General features: G+C 39.0%; 1 non-coding gene across 1 annotated transcript; it reads right to left on the bottom strand.

Annotated features, from left to right (window-relative positions):
* Positions 1-6484: 6484 nt before the first annotated feature.
* On the bottom strand, positions 6485-6590 carry LOC132287520 (small nucleolar RNA R71). Its single transcript, XR_009473054.1, has one exon. It is a non-coding gene; the product is annotated as a small nucleolar RNA R71 (small nucleolar RNA).
* Positions 6591-7693: the final 1103 nt, after the last annotated feature.

Here is a 7693-nt window from a genome sequence, read left to right as displayed (position 1 = left end):
CCCCTATGGACACCGGGAGCAACCAGAGTATTTTCCTACAAAAGTAAAGATACGTATTTCATGGAAACCACTCACGATAAAGATATCTAAAGTCAAAAACCAACTCCGAGCACAAGAAGTGAGATTTTGCCAACAAAGTGACAAACGGGGAAAAGACGAAATAGGGAAAAGGACGAAGTAGGAATAAGGACAAAAAAGTGAATAGTGTCAAAAAACGAAAATTGTGGAAATCACTCGGTCCTCAAAGGAAGTTGTCAATCCGCGGAAAAGAGTCTCAGAAACCATTTCTGAGCACTCAAGATGACACTAAGTGACGAAAAACCATCCACAGAAAAGAAAAAACAATGGAAAAAAATTTATCCGCAAAATTTGAGGAAAAAGGAAAAGGAAGAAAATGACCGGGTCATTACAACCTTCCCACCTTAAAGGGATTTCGTCCCTGAAATCCAGCCCCAACAAAACAAAAGGCAAAACTAAGATAACTACAGAGTACATCTCCGAGTACCCCACGACATGCTACGAGAGCAATTCCAAAACTAGAAGACAACACGTAAACCAATGCCATTCGCACCCACGTGCTTACGACAGGACAACCACTCAAAAGAAAAATGACCGCACGGCCACACGACAAGTCAAAGGTCACTCATAGAACCCGACGCCAGACAAAGGAACGGAAGACAACAACCGTAAGCATTTCTCCTGATGAACCATCATACCAATCCAAAAACAACCCCCAAAAGAACTCCAAGATAATCACGTATCAAATCAAGATACAGAACAAAGACAACATGGCAGTACGAATAGCGACCAGAACCCGCCCACGACGTACTCAAATGTGTGGTAGCAACGATAGTACCTAGTGCCCGCCCATACTTACATGTCAGTAATGTAGCATCGACGGCAACTAGCACTCGCCTACAACACACAACTTTGTATGGTAGCATGACAGTATAAGGCATTTGTTCATAACCTACCCCCAACTAGGTCTACCCATGAAACCTTTCGATACCAATGATATCAATGTCGTGAATCATCATTACCAAAAGTACTACGGAAACCAGGCAGCTTGTGAGAGTTGGGGTAGCAATCCTAAAGCTCTGACAACAATGTCACTGGCACCGTTACACTTAAGGCCTTAAATCTTCAATACCACAGAACCAACAACTCTAATGTCTCGAAATTCCAGATATCATCCTGAAACAGATCAACAACAAAACCACACCGAAATCAAACATCGGATCAAAATCCTTATCACGAATGACTAAATCCCCGAAATACAAGTCCACTAAGCGGTACACACATCAAGTCCTGACAACCAAAGTCACAAAATGAATCTCTCAAAACCGTGCTTGGCATCACCAAGCTAAATCAAAATCCTCCAATTTCAATCCACAATTAATCACTGGAACAACAACTCCTTAAAACTACGCCTAACCATAACTAGGACGAGAAAACTCCATAAATAAGCCAAATCCAACAGCGATTTTTCAAAACCTCTCCTAAGAGTCAACTACATCCAGGTCTCCAAAAACCAAAGCAAGTCTGTAAAAGACATTCTCAAAAGAGCATCGAGCTCACCTCATGAATCAACCAAATCCTCAATCAAATGGACACAAGTCCCCGAAAATGATCTCACATAAATCAATTCACTTTGAGCACCACAACCCCATCTCTGAAAGAAAGACAATAAGGTTAAAGACTTCACCCCCTCCATGGAAGTAAGTCGACCAAAATCCACCAAATCCTCACCAAGGACTCAAAACGACAACAATGATCCTCACGGACCAACAAACCCCAAACCGTGCACAAGGCAACAAAGAGAAGAGGCTCACTCCTTCTGAAGTCAGAAACACAGACCAAGAAAAGGTGAGAACACTATCCCCCCCCCCCCCCCCCCACAAGTGTCAACACGACAAATACGAAAAGGAAACATTCTTCCCACCTTAAAGAAATGGACAGCTCAAGACAAAATAAATATGACCATAACCTATCTCAAAACAACGTGAGCCCTTACCACACTGGTAAAACTCTAATAATCCATCTCCAAATCTAAAGGTGACAATATAAGTGACACTAATGGTGCAATGCTCTCACCAACCCCAAACGTCAATCAATCGACTTTATCCCAAAAGCGTCATCACGCAAGGAAAACTCAAAGAAAGCGGCAACTATTGACATACCAATAACAACCAAATCAATCACTACGACTGATCCCCAACACAACATCATCATCATCGATGAAAAGGACAACGCTAATCAAAACAAAAGCCAAAGCTGATTCCAGCCGAACAGTGCTCGTAGCTAGCCAGCACGGTAGAATGACAGTGCCATGCACCCACCTATAACGTACCCGCCCACGAAAATTGCAATCTTAGAGGAACCTTCCAAAACAACCAAGGTGCCCAAAAGGTCCAAAACCTAATCATGGCCCAAAATCAACAAATCCAGTACTACGATCATGCCTAATGGCTCACCCCATGAGAGCCTAAACAAAAGGTGTCTCTCCACCTATCCAAAGTTAACTCTAGGTCAACAACAACCTAAACTACAATAAAACTTTGACTACAATCACCATCAACCTCAACTCGTGCCTCAATGACCAATCCCGTGTCATGCCAAATATGCACCACAATCATGCATATACAAATATAATCTAGCATACATCATATGTCATACTCTTTACATTAGAATCAAAACAAGCTAAACAGATAGCATAACACATATAGCACATAAGCACATAAACATGGTATCAAGCCAAAACATGTTATCATGAAGCATATTAACACGTAAAATAAAGCAACAGAAATGTGATATGCACCCAAAACCAATCATCCCAAGGTATTCAAACCTGGGAGCTCTGATACCACCTGTAACGGCCCTGGTTTTTCAAGCCAGTGCATCCTGTGGTGAACCAAAGATTGACCCGATAACGGATCTGAATTGCGGAAGCGAAAACAGAAAACAAGACTCTAAGAAGTCAAAGTGACCTTCCATGAAGTCATGGAACTCAATGAGAACTGATGCAGAAGCAAAAGATCAAAAATATGACAAATAAGCCCTCAGGGGCAAAATAGTCATTTCTAAAAGCTGTGGACTCAGGTGCCACCGAGCACACCGCTGGAAGGACAACGAAAAACTAATCAAGATGGACTCAAGAATCGCATGATTCGGAGTCCGGACGAAGGAGAAACGGTATGACGAAGTAAAACGAGCACTTAAGGCTAAAAGGGTAAACTTTCACTCGATATGGAGTCTGGACGAGGGAGAAATGAGTATTTGAAGTTTTGACGTCGTGGCAGCCCGACGAAGGCCATGACATGCCCCATGCACGCTGGGTGCCCCGTACCCGGCGCCCAATGGCATGCCCATGCTGGCAGCAAATGTCCAAAGCAAGTTTTCCAGAACTGAGGCTTGAAACGGAGGTCAAGACGACTTTTTCTGGAAAAAGACAAAGAAGAAACCCCCCCTAATATCAAGTTTTCTATATGACTTAAGAGAGAATTCAAACAAAACTCACTATAAAATGCCGAAAAATTCCCCTCCATGAAATCTGGTCATGAAGGCCAAAAAGCTGCTAAAATGCAAACTGGAAGCTGAAACTTCACGAGGGATTTCCAGTACCAAGATGACATTTTCCAGAAAAACACGAAGAAGAAACCCCTCCTAAAATCACATTTTCTATTCAACCATGTCAAAAGAAGAAATTAAAACTAATGTGAAACATCTAAAATGCCCCTCGATCAGATTATGCAAGAAAATTTCAAAATGAGTCCATAGGAGGCTCATTTCACCAAAGAAGAAGGTTTGCCCGGAAATGACCATGCACACAAATGTAACTTACCTATTTGGATGGGCTACAATGGTCCATGACTTAAAAATACTACCGATACAAAATCTGACCCCCCAACGGGCAAAAGGGCAAAAATGAACAAGAAATGGGAAATTTGAAAACCAAAATTATCAAATGATTTCAAATTACCGTTTGGCCCTTGGCCACACTTCAAACATGATTTATAAGACCCTATGAAAGAATGAGAATGGAATTCCCACACCAGATGCAAAAGTTATGAAGCAATGATGTAGCATTTTTCAATATTTTCATAATATTTCATAAAGTTAAAGTCGCATAGAATACAAGATACATGTCATTGGCCTCCGGCCTCATCTCATACATGTCAAATACATTGCATAGAGTGTACTTATGTACACATTACATAATTGGAATCAAATATACACATTTTGACATATAAGACTACAAATGGCATTTCAAGCCAACTTTTATAAGAAATGAAAACTTCAAGTCTACAAATCATCTAAACATGATGTGAATCCCGAATCTTGATCCCGGTACCTGAAAAATGTCCCCACTACATGGGTGAGTAACATAAAGCTACTTGTAGGAGATGAGCATGCATCGACCTAGCATTTTACAATTATATTATCTTAAGGTGAAACATGTCAAAGGGGCTCCTGCCACCTAACGTCTATATCAAAGTGAGACTCAGGGAGCATCCTAAGCTACTCGTGCAGTTTAAAGTGAACAACGGCATATAAGTATACATGCTCAAGTATACTAAACAATGTTAAACATGTATACTAAACCATATTAAGATAAGTCATGCAATGTCTAAGCATATTTACATAAGTATGCATTTTATTTGAAAATCTCGTAAATCAAGTATACCGACACAAGCATACTAAATGAAATCTAAACTCACAGAGCAAGCATACAAGTTCAAATACACTATATGAGATCCAAAATTTCAAGTTTTTTTTATAGTATTATTCAGAAGGCTGGTAGCATGGTGATTTTTAGGGTTCTTATAACCTTGAAAGTGAAGATCCTGAGAAGAGAAGTGCCATCCTTGACAATGGAGACAACACTAACATAGATGTTATTCGACATCATCATGAGTAGCTAATTCATCTCTTAGGGCACTGATATAACCCAATCTAAAATTATGGTTTGCTTGTTTTAACTCTGGGATTATTTTAATATATGATGTTTTCTTGATTATATGACTATGAGCAACTGAGACAACTAAATTGGTTTTCATTCTTAAGTAAATTATAAACTGCTATTACCTTATCTTAGATGCAATGGTTTATTTTCTATTCCCAACCTATCTTATTGGACGGTATCTAGTGGAGCCCTGCCGGACATGAGAATAGAGGTCATATAATGGTGTTCTAATGTTTTTTACAAAAGCATATTTTCATAGTCTATGCTTAGGAAAGGTGGATTGTTTGAAAAATAGCTAAAGTAGTTAGAGTAGGTAAGTGGATAATCCACGCTAACCGCAGATAGGTTATAGTTAACTGAATTTTGTAAAACAACTTTCTTTAAAATCGGAATTGAACGAATGTTATTGAGTTCAATTCATTTGAAAACATAACTGGTTAAATTCCCAGAGTTGATACAATTGATCGTAGTATGATGATTGTGGTGAAGTCAAAGCCCTAAGATCTCTCTCTCTGATTACTTAGTTTAATATTTTAGTTTGTTTTTAATCATGACAACCTACAAACTTTTCAACCAAGTTACCTGTAAACCATAAAATGAAATTAGAAACTGAATACTAATCTCATCTCCCTGTGGGTTTGACATCCTCTTTTTATAGCACTATTCTACACGGAATCGTCTTTTTGCGAGTGGTAAAATTAGACACGATCAAACTTTTGGCACCGTTGCTTGGGAGATTAGTTTTTGTTTTAGTTTTTAATTAGTTTATTTTGGTTTACCAATCTTCGGACTTTTTGATATCTCACCTTAATTCTTTTTCTTTTCAGGTACAAATTAGCAGTAAGGACAAAGACGTTTAAGGGATAAAAAGCTTCAATTTATTAAACCTTTTGTGAGTTCTTATTGTTTTCTGTTACTTGGAATATTTTATTGTTGCTACTATTAGGATTAGTGGAACCAGTGCATGTTAACTCGCCATAATCGGACCACACCTTTAGTGCATGATCCTGAAATAGAGAGAACTCTTAAACAGTTAAGAAAGCTTAAAAGACTTTTGAATTCTATAGGTAGTTCCTCTGATAATATGGCTAATCAACGTGATGCACCGGGTAATAATGGTAATGGTAATGGAGAATGGGTTCCACCTATACCTCCACCACAACCATAATTGACGGATCATTTTATTCCTACCACATATACTTCCCCTTCGTGCTTTGTTTTTTTCGGATGCTAATGCAACCCATTTTGAGATCAAGTCTGCTATGATTCAAATGCTTCCTACCTTCCATGGGTATGCAACAGAGGATCCTTATAAGCACTTGGATATGTTTTTGGAATTGTGTTCAACTACCAAGTTGACCACTCTTACTAATGATTCATTCAGAATGCATCTTTTCTAATTCTCTTTCAAGGACAAAGCAAGAACTTGGTTGCAGTCACTTCTAACAAATTCCATATTTATATGCGATATGTTGTAACAGGAGTTCTTAAAGAGATACTACATTGTGGGTAAGACCACACAAATGAGAAGAGAAATCATGGCATTTTCCCAAATCCCGGGAGAACAGCTCCATGATGCATGGGAAAGATATAATGATCTTCTAAGAAAGTGTCCACACCATGATATTGCTCAATGGCACTTAATACAGATTTCCTATGATAGTCTTACAGATTCCTATAGAAATATGGTTGATGCTTCCTGTAATGGAGCTTTTTTGCGTAAGAGTCTGGCTGACACTTGGAAACTATTTGAGCCCCTAAGTGAAAACTCAGTACAACATGTTTCTTCCTCTAGGTCTAAGTCTTCACCTGGAATGCATAAGGTTAAAAAACTTTATAAGGTTTATAAATCTAGTGAGTTAGCCACCCAAATAGAAGCTTTGAACCACAAGTTCGATTAAATCTTATCATTTGGCTTCACACCTGTTGCTAATCCACAAACTGCCTTACCTAAGGAAGTTTGTTCAATCTATGTTAATCCCAATCATTTTGCTAACACTTGCCCTATGTTAGGACAATCATCTGAGATCCCACAGGAGCAAGTGAATGCTGTATTCTCTAGACCAGCTTATAATCCATATTCTTCTATATATAATCCTGGCTGGAGAGATCATCCTAATCTATCATGGCGTAATCAAAATTGAGGGACCACTGTTCCTCAATCACAGGGGTAGTATCAAAATTCATCCAATCATATGCCATAAAATAATTCTTTCAACCAATCTGGTATTTACCGTCCACCTCAGTTTAGGAATCAACCCACTCAAGCTCCTAATCTTCAACCTCCTCCTAGAAATTCTGCTTTTGAGGATCAAGTACTCAATGCTCTTGTTGATCTTAAAGCCAATACCTAACTTCTTAATTCTCATTCTCAAGCCATAGCAAAGCTAGAGGCACAAGTTGGGCAAATAGCGAGTACTCTATCTCGAAGAGAGGGTGGAAAGCTGCCTAATCAGCCAATAGCCAACCCAAAAGGGCAAACTTATATGATTGATAAAACTAATTCCTCAGGTATTCGTCATGAGCAAGTTCAAGCTATCACTACATTAAGAGTGGAAAAGTGGTTGATAACCAAGTTAAAAAAGGACAGGAGGAAAAAGAAAGGCTTATGATTCCCATTGCTCCTATCGTTCATAATCCATATCCCAAGGATGTTTCCTCAAGTTTTATTCTACAATCCACAAGAAGAGTTGAAGGTGGAGTCACTTCTTCATCTACTCCTAACCCTCA

The sequence above is a fragment of the Cornus florida genome, unplaced genomic scaffold (genome assembly GCF_030987335.1).
Source record: "Cornus florida cultivar Cherokee Brave unplaced genomic scaffold, ASM3098733v1 CherokeeBrave_3.0.0_Hap2_Chr11, whole genome shotgun sequence".
Classification (NCBI taxonomy): domain Eukaryota; kingdom Viridiplantae; phylum Streptophyta; class Magnoliopsida; order Cornales; family Cornaceae; genus Cornus; species Cornus florida.
This window is presented reverse-complemented; position numbering and strand designations above follow the sequence as displayed.